The 20,743-nt window shown below is 41.0% G+C and overlaps 1 pseudogene; it reads left to right on the forward strand.

The window, feature by feature from the left end:
- The first annotated feature begins 4,389 nt into the window (after positions 1–4,389).
- LOC134387636 (olfactory receptor 7A10-like) lies at positions 4,390–19,925 on the forward strand (annotated as a pseudogene).
- Positions 19,926–20,743: the final 818 nt, after the last annotated feature.

Consider the following 20,743-nt stretch of genomic DNA (forward strand, 5'->3'; position numbering starts at 1 on the left):
ACCCAATTATATGCTGTCGACAAGGGATTCATCTCACCTGTAAAAACACACACAGACTAATAATGAAGGGATAGAAAAAGATAGACCTTGCAAATAGAAATCAAAGATAAGCAGAGGTAGGTATTCTTATTTTGGGTAAAATAGACTTTAAACCAAAAACCATAAAAAGGGAAAAAGAAGGTCATTATTTAATGATAAAGGGTTCTATCGAGCAAGAAGATAGAATAATCATAAATGTACATGCACCCAACACTGTAGCACCAAGAATATTAAGCAAACACTATTAGACCTAAAGAAAGAGACCCCAAGTTGAAAACAGTTGGAGACCTGAACATACCACTCTAAACCTTGGACAGTTCATCTAGGCAATAAATGAATAGAGAAATAGGATAGATACTACATTTTAGACCAATTTGGACTTGGCAGACATCTACAGAATATTTCATTGAACAAGTGCACAATAAGCATTCTTCTCATCAGCACATGGAACATTCTTCAGGATAGACCACGTGTTAAGTCACAAATCACATCTCAAAAAATTTTTAAAATTAAAATCATTTCAAGTATATTTCAGATCTCAGTGGATTAAATTAACAAATCAATAACAAGCAAATCTCTAGAAACAATACAAATACATGGAAATGAAACAATATGCTCCTGAATGACCTATTGGCCCAGGAAGAAATTAAACAGAAAATCAAAAAACGACTTTAAACTTATGCAAATAAAGACACATCATACAAAATGATGTGCAATACACAAAAAGAAGCACTATGATGGAAGTTTGTTGCAATAAATGCTTATGTCAAAAGAATAAAATGATTTCAAGTAAAAAACCTAACACTGCTCCTGAAAGAACTAGAAAAAAAAGAACAATCCAATCCAAAAATAAGTAGATGAAAAGAAATAATTTAGACCAGAGCAGGACTAAATGAAAGAGACCCATAAAATAATAAAAAATGTCAATGAAATGAAAAGTTTGTTTTTTGAAAAGATAAACAAAATACACAAACCAGTAGTTAAGCTACCTAAAAAGAAGAGATAAGACCCAAATACCAAAAATCAGAAACAAAAGAGGAGACATTACAACCAATACCACAGAAATACAAGGAATCATTAGAGACTATAACAAATGACTGTTGATTGGCAACTTTGAAAACCTGGAGGAAATGGATAAATTTCTCCACACATACTGCCTAGACTGAAACAAGGAGAAATAGAAAACCTGAACAGACCAATAACAAGGAATGAGGTTGAAGTGGTAATCACCAGTCTCCCAACAAAGAAAAGCCCAGGACCAGACGGATTTACTGCTGAGTTCTATCAAATCTTTAACAGGAATTGACACAATTCTCTTCAAACTATTCCAAAAAATTGAAACTGAGGCCACACTCCAAACTCATTCTATGAGGCCAGCATCACTGAGATACCAAAACCAGACATAGAAAGATGGAAAGACTTTCCGTGCTCTTGGACGGGAAGAATTAATATTGTAAAAATGTCCATACTACACAAAGAGATCTACACATTCAATGCAATCCCTGTCAAAATACCAATGACATTCTTCACAGAAATAGAAGAAACAACCCTAACAGTCATATGGAACAACAAAAGATAGCAAAGAGCCAAAGCAATCCTGACCAAAAATAAAAATAAAATATAATAAAGCCAAAGGCTTTATTTATGCATGTTTTTATTGCCTTTGCCAAAGAACAACTGGCGATAAGTATGTGGGTTGATTTCTGGGTTCCCTATTCTTTTCCATTTGTCCAAGTGTCAATTTTTATGCTAGTACCATGTTGTTTTATTCCTATAGCTTTGTAGTATAATTTTTTTATAGTACTTTTTTTATTCGTTACAAATATCTGTGAGATATAAAGCTGATGCCTCTATTTTTTATTTTCTCAGAATGGCTTTGAATCTTTGGGGTCTATTTTTGTTTTATATACATGTTAGGGTTGTTTCTTATATTTCCATGAAGAACGTCATTGATATTTTGATGGGGATTGCATTGAATGTGCAGATTACTTTGGGTAGTATGGGCATTTTCACAATGTTAATGCTTCCAATCCAGGAGCATGGAATATGTCAGCAGCCTAGCTTTCTCATTTCTCAATGTTGAAAAAGCAGTCTCTTCATTAAATTGTGTCTGGAAAACTGAGTATCCACATACAGAGGAATAAAAGTAGACCCTGACCTCAAAGCATATACAAAAATAAATGGAAGCTAAGAGAGAAAGGAAGGAAGGAAAGAAACACCACAGTAGTGTGGCAGCCTTACAGATGGATGGAACATTCCTTGATCTACAAAGCAGAGTAGTGGGGAGAAGGGAAAGCGGAGGGAGTTTGGGAGATAATTGGGTGGGGACACAGGGCACAAAAGTAATTTCTGGTAATGGGTATGCCCTCAGTATGAATCTGACCCTCACATCATGAGCATGAGGAGTGACAATAGCTTTGTATCTCATGAATATTCTTAATAAATAAAAATAAATTAATAAATAAAAGCATTCTTAAATACCCACTTGTATCCGCCCTGGGTGCAACTTTCCTGGCCTCACTCCTTTGTGGGCCATGGAACCTCGCCTGAGAGTGCTTCCATTAAAGATTGCCTCAAACCCTTTGCCTGGCTCCTCTTGTTACTTACCACCACCAATTTGAACTGGACATCTGGTGCTGAAACCCGGGAGGAGGGTGAGGCCCCACTTCAGTGGAAGGCCTCCCTCCTCTCATTACCAGGAACTCATCTGAGTCCCATGCATCAAGACACTGGGTAAGTTCCCCTGATTCCATGCCCTGATCTGGGTGGTCCTGCCTGAAAATTCACGGCCATATCAGGACTACTCTACTGAGTCACCAGGTGACGCCCGCTCGGCACCTGAGGATTGGGAGACATCCTCCTCCACAGGACAGCCACCTTCCCTCTGTCCAAAGTCTGGGATTCTAAACAGGGATGCCTGTTTTAATCCCTGGCCTGCCCAGCAGGAATCATGGAAACTGCCCAGTACTAATTCGACCCCAAAACCCTTTTAGGTTGCCTGCTGGTCAATCTCGAAACTCTGGGCCTCTCACAAGACTTGAGAAGGCACTGCCTTATCTGTTACTGTTTGGTGGACTGTCCCCAATATCAATTGGACAACCAGTCTTGATGGCCTCTTGAGGGTACCTTTGACTATCAGGTCCTCACAGTTTTGGACAACTTTTGCAGGTGCCAAAGCAAATGGTCCGAAGCTCCTTACATACAGCCTTTTTGGGACCTTTTCTCTCACTCCTCCCTCTGCACCCACTGCTCCATTTCCCAAGTCCTCCTTGCTCAGACCACACCAGCTCCATCTGCCCCTAAAACTCCTGAATCCTTCTCCCCTTCTCCTCTGTCTGAACCCCTTGTAAACCTGGCCAGCCTGCAAGCTCAGAGGCAACATCCCGTCCCTATCCAGAGCCTCCTTCTTCCCATTCCCTTACTGCTTTGGCACCTGGCGCAGTACCTTCATCCTCCACTCATCTCCCATTTCCACCCAGACACAGTCCCAAGTAATCCCACGTACCCCTGATCTGGTCTGCCCCTTATGGGAGGTTGCTGACACCGAGGGAGTGGTTCAAGTTCATTCACCCTTCTCGCTCTGAGACCTCTCCCAAATTGAAAAGCAGCTATTTTCCTACTCTGCTAACCCAGGAAACAATACCAAAGAGTTCCAATATTTAGCCCAAGCGTATGACCTAACATAGCATGACTTACATGTCATCCAGACTACAATCCTCACAGCAGAGGAAAGGGAACGCATGCAGGCTGCCACCTGAGAACATGCAGATCAGGTCCATTTAACTGATCCAACCATGCTGGTAGAGGCCCAGGCAGTTCCCCCCGCAGACCCTGGGTGGGACTATCAGAATGGCCAAGATGGCCACCAACGCCGCAACCGCATGTTTCAGTGCCTTATTACTGGAATGCAGGCAGCTGCTAATAGGGCTGTCAATTATGACAAACTGCAGGAAATCACCCAAAGCCCAGATGAAAACACTGATGTTTTCCTTAACAGACTCACTGAAGTCCTACTTCAGTATACTCACCTAGACCCCTCTACCCTGGCAGGAGCTACTGTCCTAGCCACCCATTTTATCTCTCAGTCAGTCCCTGATATATGCAAAAAAAATTTAAAAAGGCTGAGTAGGACCCTCAAACTCCCATTGCTGACCTGGTGAGAATGGCATTTAAAGTTTTTAATGCCCAGGAGGAAACCGGTGAACTTAAAAGACAAGCTTGGGTCCAGCAGAAGGTCCAACTCCAAACCCAAGACTTGGTAGCAGCCCTGCAGCCAGCTGGCTCCAGGAGCCAATGGAAAGGGGTAACCCAGTGCACCCCTCCTGAGGGCCTGCTTCAAGTGTGGCGCTGATGGACACTGGGCCCACCAATGTCCAAATCCCAGGGCCCCAATACACCTATGCCCTCAATGCTGGAGGATGCGCCACTGGAACACTGACTGCCCTGGCATCAGAGGGTCCCTGGCACCTCCACTTGGAGGAAACTCTGAGCTAGTAAGTCCTGCCTTCCAGCTCCTTGGCCTGGATGATGACTGACAGGGCCCAGAAACCTGGGTAAGTCCATTTCCTTCCTGTTGTACACGGGGGCTGCCCATTCTGTTCTGCCGTCCTACTTGGGCACATGCTTCCTCTCCTCAGTGGCAGTAATGGGAATTGATGGCACCTCTTCTAATCCACAGACCACTCCACTCCTTTCCTGTGGCCTGGATGGGTTTCCCTTTTCTCATTCTTTTCTAATACTCCCCTCCTGCCCCGTCCACCTCCTCGGCCAGGATATCCTTCACAAGCTCCAGGCCACCATTCGTCTTTCCCCCTCCCCTACTGTTTCCACCCACCTTATTTTGGCCCTAGTTTCACCCAACCTTTCCCAACTGCCCCACTCTCCATTGTCAGTAGACCCCCAGGTTTGGGATACTTCTAAGCCAATAGTAGCTTCTCACCATTCCCCACTGAAAATACAATTAAAAGATCAAACCACCTTTCCTTCCTGTCCTCAATTCCCCATTTCAGAAACCTACCGACAAGGACTCAAACCCATCATAGATTGGCTCTGCCAGCAGGGACTCCTTATTCCCATTAGCTCACCCTGCAACACCCCCAGCCACCCTGTAAAGAAGCTCACCGAAGCCTACCACCTAGTGCAGGATTTAAGACTTATTAATGATGCCGTAGTCCCACTCCATCCAGTCATCTCCAACCCATATACCCTGCTCTGCAATATCCCCCCTACCACCTCCCACTTTTCCATTTTGCATCTCAAAGATGCTTTCTCCTCTGTCCTCCTTCATCTAGACTCTTATTTCCTTTTAGCCTTCACTTGGGAGGACCATGACACACATGCTTCACAACAACTTACCTGGACTGTTTTGCCACAGGCTTTAGAGATAGTCCCCATTGTTTTGGCCAGGCTTTAGACAAAGATCTCAATCTTCGCACTCTAAAGTACAGCACACTCCTCCAATATGTGGATGACCTCCTACTTTGCAGCCCCTCATTATCCTCTTCCCAAGAGGATACTGCAACCCTTCTCAATTTCCTTGAGTCCAGAGGTTATAGGGTCACTCCTTCCAAGGCTCAAATTTGCACCCCCACAGTTACTTACCTAGGCATATCCCTAAACCCCACTTCCAAGTCTCTTACAGGGGACCGTATCTGCCTCCTCTGGGATCTCCAACCTCCCCAGAGTGCTGACGACATCCTCTCTTTTCTGGGCCTTGTGGGTTTCTTCTGACAGTTGATCCCCAACTTCACCCTCCTAGCATGACCCCTATACAAAGCAGCTAAGGACACCATGCAGGGACCATTAACTGACCCCACCGCTGTTAAACCCCTTTTCTCTAGGCTTTGGGATTGTCTCACTACAGGATCCACTCTGGCTCTCTCAGATCTTTCAAAGCCTTTTCATCTATTTATGGATGAGCGTTCTGGCTTGGCTAATGGCCTCCTGGCCCAGCCTGCAGGACTTCCCTATGGGACAGTGGCTACCTATCAAAACAGCTAGATGTCACGGTCCAGGGATAGCAGTCATGTCTCAGGGCACTAGCAGCAGCTGCCTCCCTGACCAAAGAAGCTCTCAAACTTACTTTGGGCCAATCTCTCATTGTCTTTTCCTCCCATCACTTGGGGGACCTGCTCAGCCACAAATCCCTTGCCCATTTGACCCCTTGCAGAATCCAACTGTACCACCTCCTTTTTGTCAAAAATCCCCAGATTTCTTTATCCACCCCCCCCTTAAACCCCATGACCCTTCTGCCTACTCCCTCCACTACTCCCAACCCATTCCTGTCCTCAACTTTTAGAGGACATTATTCCCTCACATCCAGGGCTCTCTGACAGGCCCCTATCTAACCCTGACCATGTGCTTTTCATAGATGGTAGTTCTTTTATTTCCCCAGATGGCCAAAGGCATGCAGCCTATGCTGTTGTTACTCTAGATGCCACCTTAGAAGCTGTACCCCTTCCCCTCGGAACAACCTCTCAATAGGCAGAGGTGATAGCCCTCACTCAGGCCCTCCACCTGTCCAAGGGACAACGGGTCACTATGTACACAGATTCCAGATATGCTTTCCTCATCACCCATACTCACTCTGTCCTCTGGCAAGAACAAAAATTCCTCACTACTAAAGGGACCCCAATAATCAATGGGCCCCTCATCTCAAAGCTACTTGAGGACTTTAGCCTCCCAACCAAGGTGGCTATCGTTCACTGCCATGGCCACCAGTCCTCAAAAGACCCTATATCTAATGGCAAAAACAAAGCTGATTCCACAGCCCAGGCTTTGACTCTAGGCTCTGCCCCAGCTCCTCTCCTTTTCCTCAACACACCTCATTCCCCCTTGTACACCAAAAAAGAAACTCAGACCCTCAAGTGGTTGGGGGGAATTATCAGGGACAAGGGTTAGATTTTTATCCAAAATAAGGTCACCCTTCTGGGCCATCTATCCCCCAGCATCATTACAGATGTCCAACAATCCCTCCACATTGGCCCAAAAGCTTTATATCGGTTCCTAGAACCCCTTTTCCATAACCCACACCTCCGAAAGCTTATTGAGGAGGTTCATCAGTCTTGCAACATATGTTCTGCTCTTAACTCTCTAGGGGGAATTTGCAGGGTAGGACCTAAACATCGACTCCAAGGCCATCAACCGGGGAGGACTGGCAGCTTGATTTCACCCACATGCCATGTCACAAAACCTATCATTACTTACTAACTTTGGTGGACACCTTTACGGAATGGATTGAGGCTTACCCCACAGCTCGAGAAACAGTGGATGTGTAGCCACTGTACTCATTGAACATATCATCCCAAGGTTTGGCCTTCCATGGACCCTACAATCTGACAATGGCCCAGCCTTCACCTCCAGTGTCACCCAGCAGGTCTCTGAAAGACTGAATGTCACCTGGAAACTTCACATCCCTTACCATCCCCAATCATTGAGTAAGGTTGAGGGAGCCAACGGCCTCCTCAAGGAACATCTTACTAAACTTTCCCTCGGGACCCGCTTATCTTGGCCAACCCTCCCCCTGTTGGCACTTACGAGGCTTAGGGCCAGCCCTAGGGGACATCAGGCCTCAGCCTTTTTGAACTCCTCTACGGATGGCCCTTCCTGCTGACCCACAATTTTCCAGCCTCATCCTCTCCTTTTATCCTACCAACCCTACCTAACCCTTTTAAGGGCCCTTTTGTGGGCCCGCACTGACTCAGTTACTCCCACCCCTGGGGACCACACCACAATTACTCCCCAGGCTTTAACCCCAGGGGATAGCATCTTACTAAAAGAAAAATATCCAAAAACCCTACAGCCCAGGTGGACTGGTCCCTACACGGTGGTTCTAACCACCCCCACAGCCACAAAACTCCTGGGACACTATCCCTGGGTACACCTTTCCAAACTTAAGCATGCCGCCTCTGAGGCCCCCTCCCAAGATGTATGGATGGCACACCCCTTGGGGCTTACCTGGGTTCGGCTATCACATCATCAGTCTCCTCCTGACTCTCTCTTAGTCCCACCACTACTGATTCAGGATACAGATGGAGATTTTAGTTAACAGAAACCTGGACAAAGTGTGTCTGTCTGTGCAGAGTTCTGCAAGTGTTAAAGCAGAAGCTTACTAAAAAAAAAGGGGGGGTGGGGTAAAAAGGCTTTTTGAAAATCAGACTGCTATGAGAAATGTTATCAGAACTATCAGCATACATTTTTCCCGTGGGTTTACTGGTGAAACAGGGTTGCATTTACCTCTGCTAGAAGGTTTTAAGGCCAAAGTAGTGGATGCAGCCAAAAACAGATCAAATGAGGCTAATTTGGTATTGTTGCTAAAAAGGAAACAAAATTGTGGGAAAAGATGAGATATGGGAAAGCTACGAAGATGTAGTTCTGGTTAGGAAGGTTAAAAGGAAAAGATACTTTTGTGTGAGAAAGCATCTTGTGTAGTGGATTTTGTCTTAGAATAGAATGACTGGATTGCTCCAGAATGTAAAGAAGTATGGGGACAAAGAAAACAAAAGAAAAGTTTAAGCACATCACAGAAGGTCTGAGTAAGTCATGATAGTGGTTTGTGAAAGGTGAATTTAAATTTACTTTATTTTATTTTATTTTGTCGATATACATTGTGGTTGATTATTGTAGCCCATTACGAAACCTCCCTCCCTCCTCCCTCTCCCTCCTCCCTCCCAACAATCTCCTTTCTGTTTGCTTTTCATATCCACTTCAAAGAATTGTAATTGTTGTGTTTTATTCCCTCCCCCCAGGTTGTTTGTGTGTTTATTTATTTATTTATTAGCTCCCACAAATAAGTGAGAACATGATATTTCTCTTTCTGTGCCTGACTACTTTCACTTAACATAATTCTCTCTAGGTCCATCCATGTTGCAAATGGCAGTATTTCATTGTCTTTTATAGCAGAGTAGTATTCCATTGTGTAGATATACCACATTTTCCATATCCACTCATCTGATGATGGACATTTGGTCTGGTGTCCACTCTTGGCTATTTTAAATAGTGCTGCAAAAAACATTGGAGTACAGGTATCATGTCAACATGATGATTTCCACTCCTCTGGATATATTCTCGGCAGTGGAATAGCTGGGTCTTATGGTAGGTCAATCTGTAATAGATTGGAGAACATTCAAACCATTTTCCATAAAAGCTGCACCATTTTGCAGTCCCACCAACAATGTAGGAGGGTTCCTTTTTCTCCACAACCTTGCCAGCAAGTTTTCTAGATATTCATCTAAAATTCAGTGTTTACTTTTACACTGACATCGTTAAGTCCTCTGAATTTTTGTCAGATGTGTGAGTTAGGGGACCAACTTTATTGCCTTCCAGGTAGATATCCATTTATGTCAGTTTTAATTCATGCTTTTCCAACAAAATTGAAATATAACCTGGTCTTTTATGTAATACCATATGTTTACCAAGACTTACTTCCTGATTCATTCAACAAATATTGAGTATCTGCCATGTACCAGAACTTTCTGGGAACATTATGTATTATATTCTTTTACGTGTAGATCTTTATCAACTTAGTAATTAATTTACTTTATGCCATCCAATTATTGTTATATTATACCCTTTTTCAGTTGCTTTTTGATTCTCATTCAATTTTGTTTAATATGGTTGTTTTAAAATCTCTATATTTAACCTGGTTTTACTCCCCACTCTTCTTTTTATTTCATAACTTCTTCGTTAATTTTTTTCTACAGAATGCACACATAACCACATGCCTTTGAGAAAATACATAAGTAAGCAAAGCAGGTGAAGTCTCTGCTAACTTGGATCTGGCACAATAATAATTAAGATACGGAACAATAAAATCAATGTCTGTATGACATAAAGTCCTCAGAGATCAATTACTTGAGAAATGGTTTTCTGGGTTGTTTGTTTGTTTGTTTGTACGTTGGTGTAAAGGAAGAGAATTGTCATGGCGTGTGCAATATTTCATGGAGAAATGTTAGGGAAATCTTTGTGTGTTGGATGAAGACAAGAACGAAGCCTAGGTACTAGGTTTACTGTCACTATCTCCCTTATGCATAAGCCTATCTCCTCTCTTAATAAAGCATTCATTGCTTTATTGTTGGGTACATTGTTCATTTCTATTAGTTTGGAGTCCAAGAGCCTAATTTAGCCACTGGAGAAAATTGGAAAGCTTGGGCAATAGAGAAGACTCTAGCTTCAAGAAGAAAGTGTCCACTGGGACTATTTTGCTCCCATGTCTCTGCTGCTGAGACTGCCAGACAACTGCAGCTTAAACTCCTCTCACCCTGTAAGAAGCATGCTCTTTCTGGCTGGCAGCAGCTTGCCCTGATGGTGACTAGCAGAGGTTGGAAGGCCAGTCCTATGCAGTGAAGACCTTGCTTAAGCAGCTTGCCCCTGACAGAGGATTCATGAGTGTGAATGTGAATAGAGGTGGAGCAGGGAGATGTCCAGCAGGGGACGCAGAAGCTCTGCAGAGACCACATGTCCTGTGGTACCCAGCATGTGACTCAGCAAGTAGGACTCGCTGCCACCACCTATATCCATCCCCAGCCCTGCTGAATGCACACTGATCAGAGAGGTGCCCAGCCAGAGAGGCCCAAGTTTCTCGGAGATGAAGCACCCTGCAGTGCCAGCACATGACCCAATAGGTAGACCCCACCACCACTACCCAACTCCATTCCCAGCCCTGTCAACTGCACATCAGTCAGAGAAGTGCCCAGTTGGAGAAGCCTAAGATCTGTGGAGACCAAGTGCCCTGTGGTGCCAGCGTGTGACCCAGTAGGTAGGTCTTCCCACCCCTGCCTGACTCCATCCCTAGCCCCACCGAGTGTGCACTGATCAGAGTGGTGCCTCCCCTGAGAGCCCGAAGATCTGAGGCAACCATGCACCTGAGGCAGTAGTGGACAACAGAGCAGACACTGAGGCAGCCATACCAAATTGGCAGCCCCAGCAGCATCCTAGCCAGACAATAGTGTCAAATGAGTGGACCTTGTAATCCCCTGCCACAATGACTAAACATCAAAGAAAAGAAACCAGAAATATGAAAAATCAAGAAAGTACCACCAAAGGGTAATAACTCTCAAGCTCTAGATCCTATAGATGAGAAGCCCTTGAAATGTCTGACAAGGAATTTCAAGTGATAATTCAAGGAAACTAAATGAGATACAAGAAAACTCAGCTAGACAACATGATGAAATGAGAAAAAGTATACAAGACCTGAAAGAAGAAATGTTCAAGGAAATGAATGACCTGAAAAAGAATGTAGCAGAGCTTGCCAAGCAGAAGAATTCATTCAACGAAATAAAAACCACAACAGAGAGTTTAACCATCAGGCTTGCAGAAGCAGAAGAGAGAACTTCTGACCTTCAAGATGGGCTGTTTGAAATAACACAGGCAGACAAAAAGAAAAAAGAATTAAAAGCATTGAAGAAAATCTAAGACAGATATCAGACAACTTTAAGAACTCAAATATCTGAGTCATGGATATTCCAGAAGGGGAGGAAAAAGGAGATTCCAATGAAAACATATTCAACAAAATAGTGGCAGAAAAATTCGCAGGTATAGGAAAAGACACAGATCCTCAGATTCAGGAAGCTCAATGATCCCCAAATGCATTCAACCCAAAAAGATCTTCATGAACACATGTTATAGTCCAATTGACAAAACTCAAAGACGAAAGCATCATAAAAGCTGCAAGAGAGAAGCATCAAATCACCTAGAAGGGAGCCCCAATCAGACTAACATCAGGCTTTTCATCACAAACCCTAAAAGCCAGAAAGGAATGGGATGATATATTCAAAATACTAAAAGACAGAGATTGACAGCCAACAATACTCTACCCCACAAGGCTATCCTTCAAAAAGGAAGGGCAACTAGTATATTTATCAGACAAACAGAAACTGTGGGAGTTCATGACCACCCTTACAAGAAATTCTCAAGGGAGTACTGGGTTTGGTACCTGAAAACAACTACCACTGCCATAAAAACCAAAGAAAAATCAAAACTCACTAGTACAATAAAAATGACATCAATGAATAGAAAACAACAGCAAAAAAGGCTATCTGCAACCCAAGGAATCAACAAATATAGAAATCAAACAGGAAATCAGAAAAAAAGGAATAAAAGACACTTAAAACATGCAAACAAAAATCAATAAAATGCTAGGATTAAATCAACACTTTTCAATAACAACTCTTAATGTAAAAGGCTTAAATTCCCCAATCAAAAGACACAGACTTGAACACTGGATTAAAAAGGAGTACCCAACTATATGCTGCCTTCAAGAGACCCACCTCAACTATAAAGAGTCACATAGACTAAGACTGAAAGGATGGAAAAAGATTTAACATGCATACAGAAATGAAAACAGAGCAGGAGTAGCTATTCTTATATCTAATAAAATGGACTTTAAACAAAAACCATAAAAAGAGATAATAAGGGCCACTACATAATGATAAAATGATGGATTCATAGAGAAGACATAACAATCATAAATATATATGGACTCAATGTCAGAGCAGCCAGATTTATAAAACAAACTCTATTAGACTTAAAGAAGGAAATAGATACTAATACCATAATAGTGGGGGACCTGAACACCCCAGTGTCAATGTTGGACAGATCATCTAGGCAAAGAATCCGCACAGGAACACAAGATCTGAACAACATACTATACCAATTGAACCTGGCAGATATCTACAGAATATTCAATCCAATAACCTCAAAATATGCATTCTTCTCATCATCACATGGATCATTCTCCAGAATAGAACACATGTTAGGTCACAAATCAAGTCTCAACAAATTTTTAAAAATTGGAATTATCTTATGTATTTTTGAAGACCACAATGGATTAAAATTAGAAATCAATAACAAACAAAATTCTGGAAACCATTCAAACACATGGAAATTAAACAGCATTCTCCTTAATGACATATGGGTCCAAGAAGAAATCAAGCAGGAAATAAAAAAATTTATTGAAACTAATGAAAATAAAGATACATCATACCAATACCTGTGGGATACGGCAAAAGCAGTACTGAGGGAGAAATTTATCGCATTAAATGCTTATTTCAGAAGAATAGAAAGATGGCAAGTGAACAACCTAACACTTCACCTTAAAGAACTAGGAAAACAAGAACAATCCACACCCAAAGTTAGGAGATGGAAAGAAATCATTAAGATGATAGCAGAACTTAATGAATTTGAAACCCAAAAAACAATACAAAAGTTCAATGATTCAAAGAGTTGGTTTTTTGAAAAGATAAACAAAATTGACAAACCATTAGCATTGCTAATTAAAAAAAGAAGAGAGAAGATCCAAATAACACAAATTAGAAATGAAAAAGGTGATATTACAATTGATACATCTGAAATACAAGGAATCATTTGAGACTTCTATAAACAAGTATATGCCAACAAATTTGAAAATCTGGAGAAGATGAATAATTTTCTGGATACACACAAGCTCCCAAAATTGAGCCAGGAAGATGTAGAAAATCTGAACAGACCAATAACAATAAAGGAGATTTAAGTTGTTATCAGAAAGCTCCCCACAAAGAAAAGCCCAGGACCAGATGGATTCACAGCAGAATCCTATCAAATGTTCAATTCTCTACAAACTATTCCAAAAGATTGAAACAGAGGCAATTCTTCCAAACTCATTCTATGAAGCAAACATCACCCTGATACCAAAACCAGGTAAAGATACAACTAAAAAAGAAAACTACAGGACAATATCCTTGATGAATACAGATGCAAAAACACTTAATATAATACTAGCTAACAAAATACAGCAACACATACATAAAATTATATGCCACGATCAAGTGGAATTCATCCCAGGGATGCAAGGTTGGTTCAACATACAGGAATCAATAAATGTGATACACCATATCAATAAAATCAAACACAAGGACCATATGATTATCTCTATAGATGCTGAGAAAGCATTTGATAAAATTCAACATACGTTTATGAAAAACACTCTATATAAGTTAGGTATAGATGGAAAATATCTCAACATAATTAAAGCCATAAGTGATAAACCCAATGCCAGTATCATCCTGAATGGAGAAAAGCTGAAAGCTTTTCCTTTAAGAACAGGAACTAGACAAGGATGCCCACTCTCACCACTCCTCAACATAGTGTTGGAAGTACTGGCCAGAGCAATCAGAGAAGTGAACGAAATAAAGGGCATCCAGATTCGAAAAGATGAAGTCAAACTGTCTCTGTTTGCAGATGACATGATCCTATATATCGAAGAACCTAAAGACTCTACAAAAAAAAAAAAAAAAAAACTCTTGGAGTGATAAATGATTTCAGCAAAGTAGTAGGATACAAAACCAACACACAAAAATAAGTAGCATTTCTATTTTCCAATAGTGAACATGCAGAAAGAGAAATCAAGAAAGCTTGGCCGTTTACAATAGCCATCAAAAAAATAAAATACTTAGGAATTGAGTTAACCAAGGATGTGAAAAATCTCAATAATGAGAACTGCAAACTGCTGCTGAGAGAAATTAGAGAGGATAGAAGAAGATGGAAAGATATCCCACGTTCTTGGATTGGAAGAATCAACGTTGTGAAAATGTCCACACTACCCAAAGTGATATACAAATTCAGTACAATCCACATCAAAATTCCAATGACATTTTCTCAGAAATGGAAAAAACTCTCCATGCATTTACATGAAATAACAAAAAAACCATCGTAGCCAAAGCAATTCTGAGCAAAAAAAAAATAAAGCTGGAGACAGAACACTACCTGATTTTAAACTGTAGTACAAAGCTATAATAACCAAAACAGCATGGTACTGGCATAAAAACAAACACACTGATCAATGGAATAGAATAGAGAATCCAGAAATCAATCCACACACATACAGCCATCTAATCTTTGACAAAGGCACCAAGCCTATACACTGGGGAAGAGACTGCCTCTTCAGCAAATGGTGCTAGGATAACTGGATATCAATATGCAAGAAAGTGAAAGTAGTCCCATACCTCTCACCATATACGAAAATTAACTCAAAATGGATTAAAGAATTAAATCTATACCCTGAAACAATAAAACTACTCAAAGAAAACTTAGGAGAAACACTTCATGAAGTAGGACTGGACACAGACTTCATTAATACAACCCCAAAAGCACGGGTAACCAAAGTAAAAATAAACAAATGGGATTATATCAAACTGAAAAGCTTCTACACAGCAAAAGAAGGAATTAATAGAGTTAAAAGACAACCAACAGAGTGGGAGAAAATATTTGCCAAATACACATCTGACAAAGGATTAATATCCAGAATATACAAGGGAGTGAAACAACTTTACAAAAACATAAAAACAAAAAACAAATAACCCAATTAAAAAATGGGCAAAAGAGCTAAATAGGCATTTCTCAAAGGAAGATATGCGAATGTCCAACAGACATATGAAAAAATGCTCACCATGACTCAGCATTTGGGAAATACAAATGAAAACCACACTGAGATACCATCGCACCTCAGTTAGGATGGCTAATATTCAAAAGACTGTGATTGATAAATGCTGGCAAGGTTGTGGAGAAAAAGGAACTCTCATACATTGCTCATGGGACTGCTAAATAGTGCAGCATCTTTGAAAATGTTATGGAGGTTCCTCAAACAATTGCAGGTAGATCTACCATATAACCCAGCTATCCCACTGCTGGGAATATACCCAGAGGAATGGAAATCATCAAGCTGAAGGTATACCTGTTCTCTAATATTCATTGCAACACTCTTTACAATAGCTAAGAGTTGGAACCAGCCCAAATGTCCATCACCAGATGAGTGGATATGGAAAATGTGGTATAGCTACACAATGGAATACTACTCTACCATAAAAAAGAATGACATACCACCATTTGCAACAACAAGGATGGGCCTAGAGAGAATTATATTAAGTGAAATGAGTCAGGCATAGAAAGAGAAATGCCACATATTGTCACTTATTTGTGGGAGCTAAAAATAAATAAATAAATACACAAGTAAACTGCGGGGGGGGGGGTGTGCAGAAGACACAACAATTACAATTCCTTGAAGTTGATACGACAAATGAACAGAAAGGACATTGTTGGGAGGGATGGGGGAGTGGAAGGAGGGAGGGAGGTTTCGGTAATGGGCCACAATAATCAACCACATTGTATATTGACAAAATAAATTAAAATTAAAAAAATAAAACAGACCTAGAGTGTACCCACTGGATTTGTCAGACAGATCAAAACCCAAAGACTAAGAAAAACAAAGACAAGATGCCACACAAGGAAAGCGAGAGAGGTGCTTCTGTCATTCACTGTGGAAACATAGAGATTCAATACGTCAAGTGAATATAGAATAAGCACAAAAAGACCTAGTCTTCTGTTTAATGTTAAAAAAAAAATAGCCCAAATAAGAGTGTTATTTGTGTATTTCCTTTTTTGCATTGTTGATTTCTTCCATTTATTAATTTTTTTACTGGGATGCTCCATCTCTGAGTGTCTTGGCCCTGAAAAGATATTATTCTGTTTGTTGTCTGATGTTGTAGCCTGGATGCCCCACCACCAACCTCACTGAAGCTTAAATCCCCACTGTCACTGTTGAGGGTGTAAATCTTCTCATGGGAACTGAAAGGTGGAGCCTCAAAGAGGTGATTAGATTGTAGGACCATACAGTTTTGAATGGATTAAACGTGGTCATGGGCATCAGGGCTTTATAAACAGAGAGAATGAAGAGCATAGTCTCTCTGCTCTCTCTGCTGTGCCATTTCACAATGTGATACTCTGTTATCACTGTCACCACCACCAAGACCTTCACCAGCTAGGTTCCCTGGAATTTGGACTTCCCAGCCTCGGAAACTGTAAGTCATAAATTTTGTTTTCTTTATAATATACCCAGTTCCATGTATTTTGTTACAAGCAACAGAAATGGACTATCACATATGGCAAATTTATCTTTGTCTTTTATTATTCCTCTTGTGCCTTAATGGGATTTAATATGAGTACGATTGTCTCCAAATCCAAAAAGGTTTTTTCTTTCTTGCAGTTTCCTCAGGTCTATCTGACCTTATTAGGTATTTCCCCCCATATAAAGTTAAATCCCCTCACGCTGTTTCCTGTCTTTCTTCAGATACAGAGCAGAAAATGATCGCTCCAAAATGGAGCCTCAAGGAGCTGCATTTCAATCAAAGGGCACATTTGCAGCCAAATTAATAAAGTGACATGCAAGATCTGGACAGAGGGACTCCTTGTATCTTGAATTTTCAGCAGCTATGAGGCCTCTTCATTCTTCAGTATTCTCTGATACTGTCATCGCTCTCCTGCCCACTCCCCTGCCACACTGGTTTCCTTGTTGGCCACAGGCAACATCCTCAGGGCCTTTGTACTGGCCATTCCTATTATACAGCACACACTTGTCATCACTCTCTTCTTCCTCATTCCCATGCAACACTGGTTACACATCTATGAGACATTTACAAAGTGGAATTTCTGGAGATCGATTCTACATTCTATAGAGGAGAGACAATCTGATACTGACAACTTGCTTTTTATCCATCCCTTTCTAATAGACTGGGGGTAGGAAGAACATGGTATTAACATGGCCCAGCAGGCCACATTGTGCTGCATATGCATATGTTTGTGCATACATATAGCTTTAGGGGTGGGCACAGGTTTCAGTAAAACTGTGCAAGGCTCAACATATTTGAAAATATGACTAACAATATGAAGGGGTAAACTGAAGGCAACCTATCGAAATAAAAAGGAGCTTCATTTCTGTCACAGAGACCCTTTGCAGCCAATTTAATAAAGTGACATGCAACATCTGGACAGAGGGACTCCTTGCATGCTGAATTTTCAGGACCTGCAAGGACACTTCATTCTTCAACATTCTCTCAAACCAACTCTGATCAATCTCCCTTTGCTCATTCCCCTGCCACACTGTCTTTTTTGTTGGCAATGAACAAGCACCTTCCTCAGGTCCTTTGGCTGTTCTTCCTGCCAGAAACACACTTCTGCAGGTGATATTGAGATTGTCACCATGTCTTCATTATGGTCTCTGTTCAATTGTCACCTTGTCTGGTGGTCTTTCCCTAATTCTCAGTAAAAAAAAAAATAACCCCACATCCACTCTTTCCTCTTCTTCACAGGATTTGTCACCATCTGACATAGCATATAGCATTTTAGAAATTTGCTCATAATCTTTCTCCATTTTTAGATTGTACAGACTTTTGTTTTATAGCTCTCTTCACTCACTGTCTAGACTTACTTGCAATGTGCCAAAATTCAGTATACTTTTCTCAAATACATTAAAAATTTTCTCATTAAAACTGTGGAAAACATGCTCTCAGGAAAAGGCTGAGAGTGGGATGGAAATTCTTAATCAGAGATGGAATAGGTATCCCTAAAAGGGATCACATTCACACGTAAAATATAGAAATTACCTTCTTGTACATTGGAGGTTACCACAGAGGGGGCAGTAGTAATGGGGGGGTTGGGGTTGAATGGAAATAGGGGGAAAAATAGAACAATTCACTAAGATAGGAGGAATATATCCAAGAGATCTATAGTTCAACATGGTGGCCTAGTTAATTATGGTAAATTGTACTATTGAAAAATACAAAGAAAGCAGATATTAAGTGTTCTCAGCATTACAATGATGTCTGTGGAGTAATGTATAGGTTAATAGCTACAGTTAACTATATCAAAATGTATATACACTTCAAATCATGGTGTAAACAATAAATATATAAACTTTTATCTGTTGATATGGAAACAAAAAGAAAGAATGAAAGGAAGAAAGAAGGAAAGAAAAGGAGAGAAGAAGGAAAGGAGAAATAGAGGGAGGACAGGAGGGAGGTAGAGAGGAATGAAGACAGAGAGAGAATTTAACTTTCTGACTGTCAAAAAAATGATAGCATTTCTGATAGGTGAGTACTACATGATTGTGTCATGATGTCTTTCTCTTTTCTTTGTAGTCACATCAGCCAGATGGAGCCAGGGAATGATACACCAATTTCAGAATTCCTTCCTCTGGGATTTTCAGAGGAACCAGAATTGAAAACCTTCCTCTTTGGGCTGTTCCTGTCCATGTACCTGGTCCCTGTGCTAGGAAACCTGCTTATTATCTTAGCCAAAATCTCAGACTCCCACCTCCACATGCCCATGTACTTCTTCCTCTCCAGCCTCTCCTTTTCTGACATCTGCTTCACCTCCACCACCGTCCCAAAGATGTTAGTGAATATACAGACTCAGAGCAAAGTCATAACCTATGAAAGCTGGATCACCCAGATGCACTTATTTGTAATCTTTCTAGGGTTGGATGACATTCACCTGACTGAGATGGCCTATGGCTGCTTTGTGGCCATCTGTCACCACCTGAACTACACTGTCATCATGAACCACCGGCTCTGTGTGTTGCTGCTTTTGGTGTCCTGGGTCATGAGTGTCCTGCATTCCCTCTTACAAAGCTTCATGGTGTTGCCACTGTCCTTCTGTATAGACTTGGAAACCCCCAATTTTTCTGTGAACTTAATCAGGTGGTCCATCTTGCCTGCTCTGACACCTTTCTTAGTGACATGTTGATGTATTTTACAGTGGGAGTGATGGGTGGTGGAACCCTCTGTGGGATCTTTTACTCTTATTATAAGATACTTTCCTCCATACATGGAATCTCTACAGCTCAGGGAAAGTATAAATCATTTTCCACCTGTGCATCTCACCTCTCAGTTGTCTCCTTATTTTATGGTACAGGCCTAGGAGTGTACATTAGTTCTTCTGCTACACAAAACACACACTCAAGTGCAACAGCCTCAGTGATGGACACTGTGGTCACACTCCTGCTGAACCCCGTCATCTACATTCTGAGGAATGAGGACATAAAGGGGGCTGTGACGAGATTCTTCAGTGGAAAACAATGAAAGAACCATTTTTTTCTTTTTTTATCATGATAAAATGCATATAACATAACATTGGCCATTTAAATCATACTTAAACATACAATTCCATGGAATTAATTACATTCCCAATGCTGTAAACCCATCACCTCTGTTTCTAAACTTTTTCATCATCATCCTAAACATAAACTCTGCACCAATCAAGCATCAATTTCTAATTATTCCTCCGCACACCCCCACCCCAATCATTTCACCACCTCTAATCTACTTCTGCCTGTGAATTATTTTATTTTCTTTAAAAGACCCATGATAACTGTATAAATTTATTGAGTGCAATGTGATATTTGGGTATATTTACACAGTGTGCAATGATCATATCAGGGTAATTAACATATCCATCAACTCAATCATTTGTTATTTCTTTGTGTTAGGAACATTCAGAATCCTCTTTCATACCTATTTGAAGTTATACAGTAAATTGTTAACTGTATTCTCCCTAAATCGGCAGAGAACACTAGATCTCATTCTTCCTAGCTTCAACTTTGTACCCATTGACCACCCTCTCTCTATTCCTCCTCCACCCCCCTTTGCCAGTCTGTATAACCACTACTGTACTCTCTACTTCTACATGATTGACTTTTTTGGATCCCACATATGAGTGAGAACATGGGGTATTTCTCTTTCTGTGTCTGGCTTATTTCACTTAACATAATCCTATCCAAGCTCATCTATGTTGTTGCAAATGACAGAATTTCATTCTTTTTCATGGCAGAGAAGTATTTCATTGAGCATAGATACCTCATTTCCTTGTCCAAACATCCAAGAATGGACATTTAGGTTGG

The sequence above is a fragment of the Cynocephalus volans genome, chromosome 10 (genome assembly GCF_027409185.1).
Source record: "Cynocephalus volans isolate mCynVol1 chromosome 10, mCynVol1.pri, whole genome shotgun sequence".
Taxonomy (NCBI): Eukaryota; Metazoa; Chordata; class Mammalia; order Dermoptera; family Cynocephalidae; genus Cynocephalus; species Cynocephalus volans.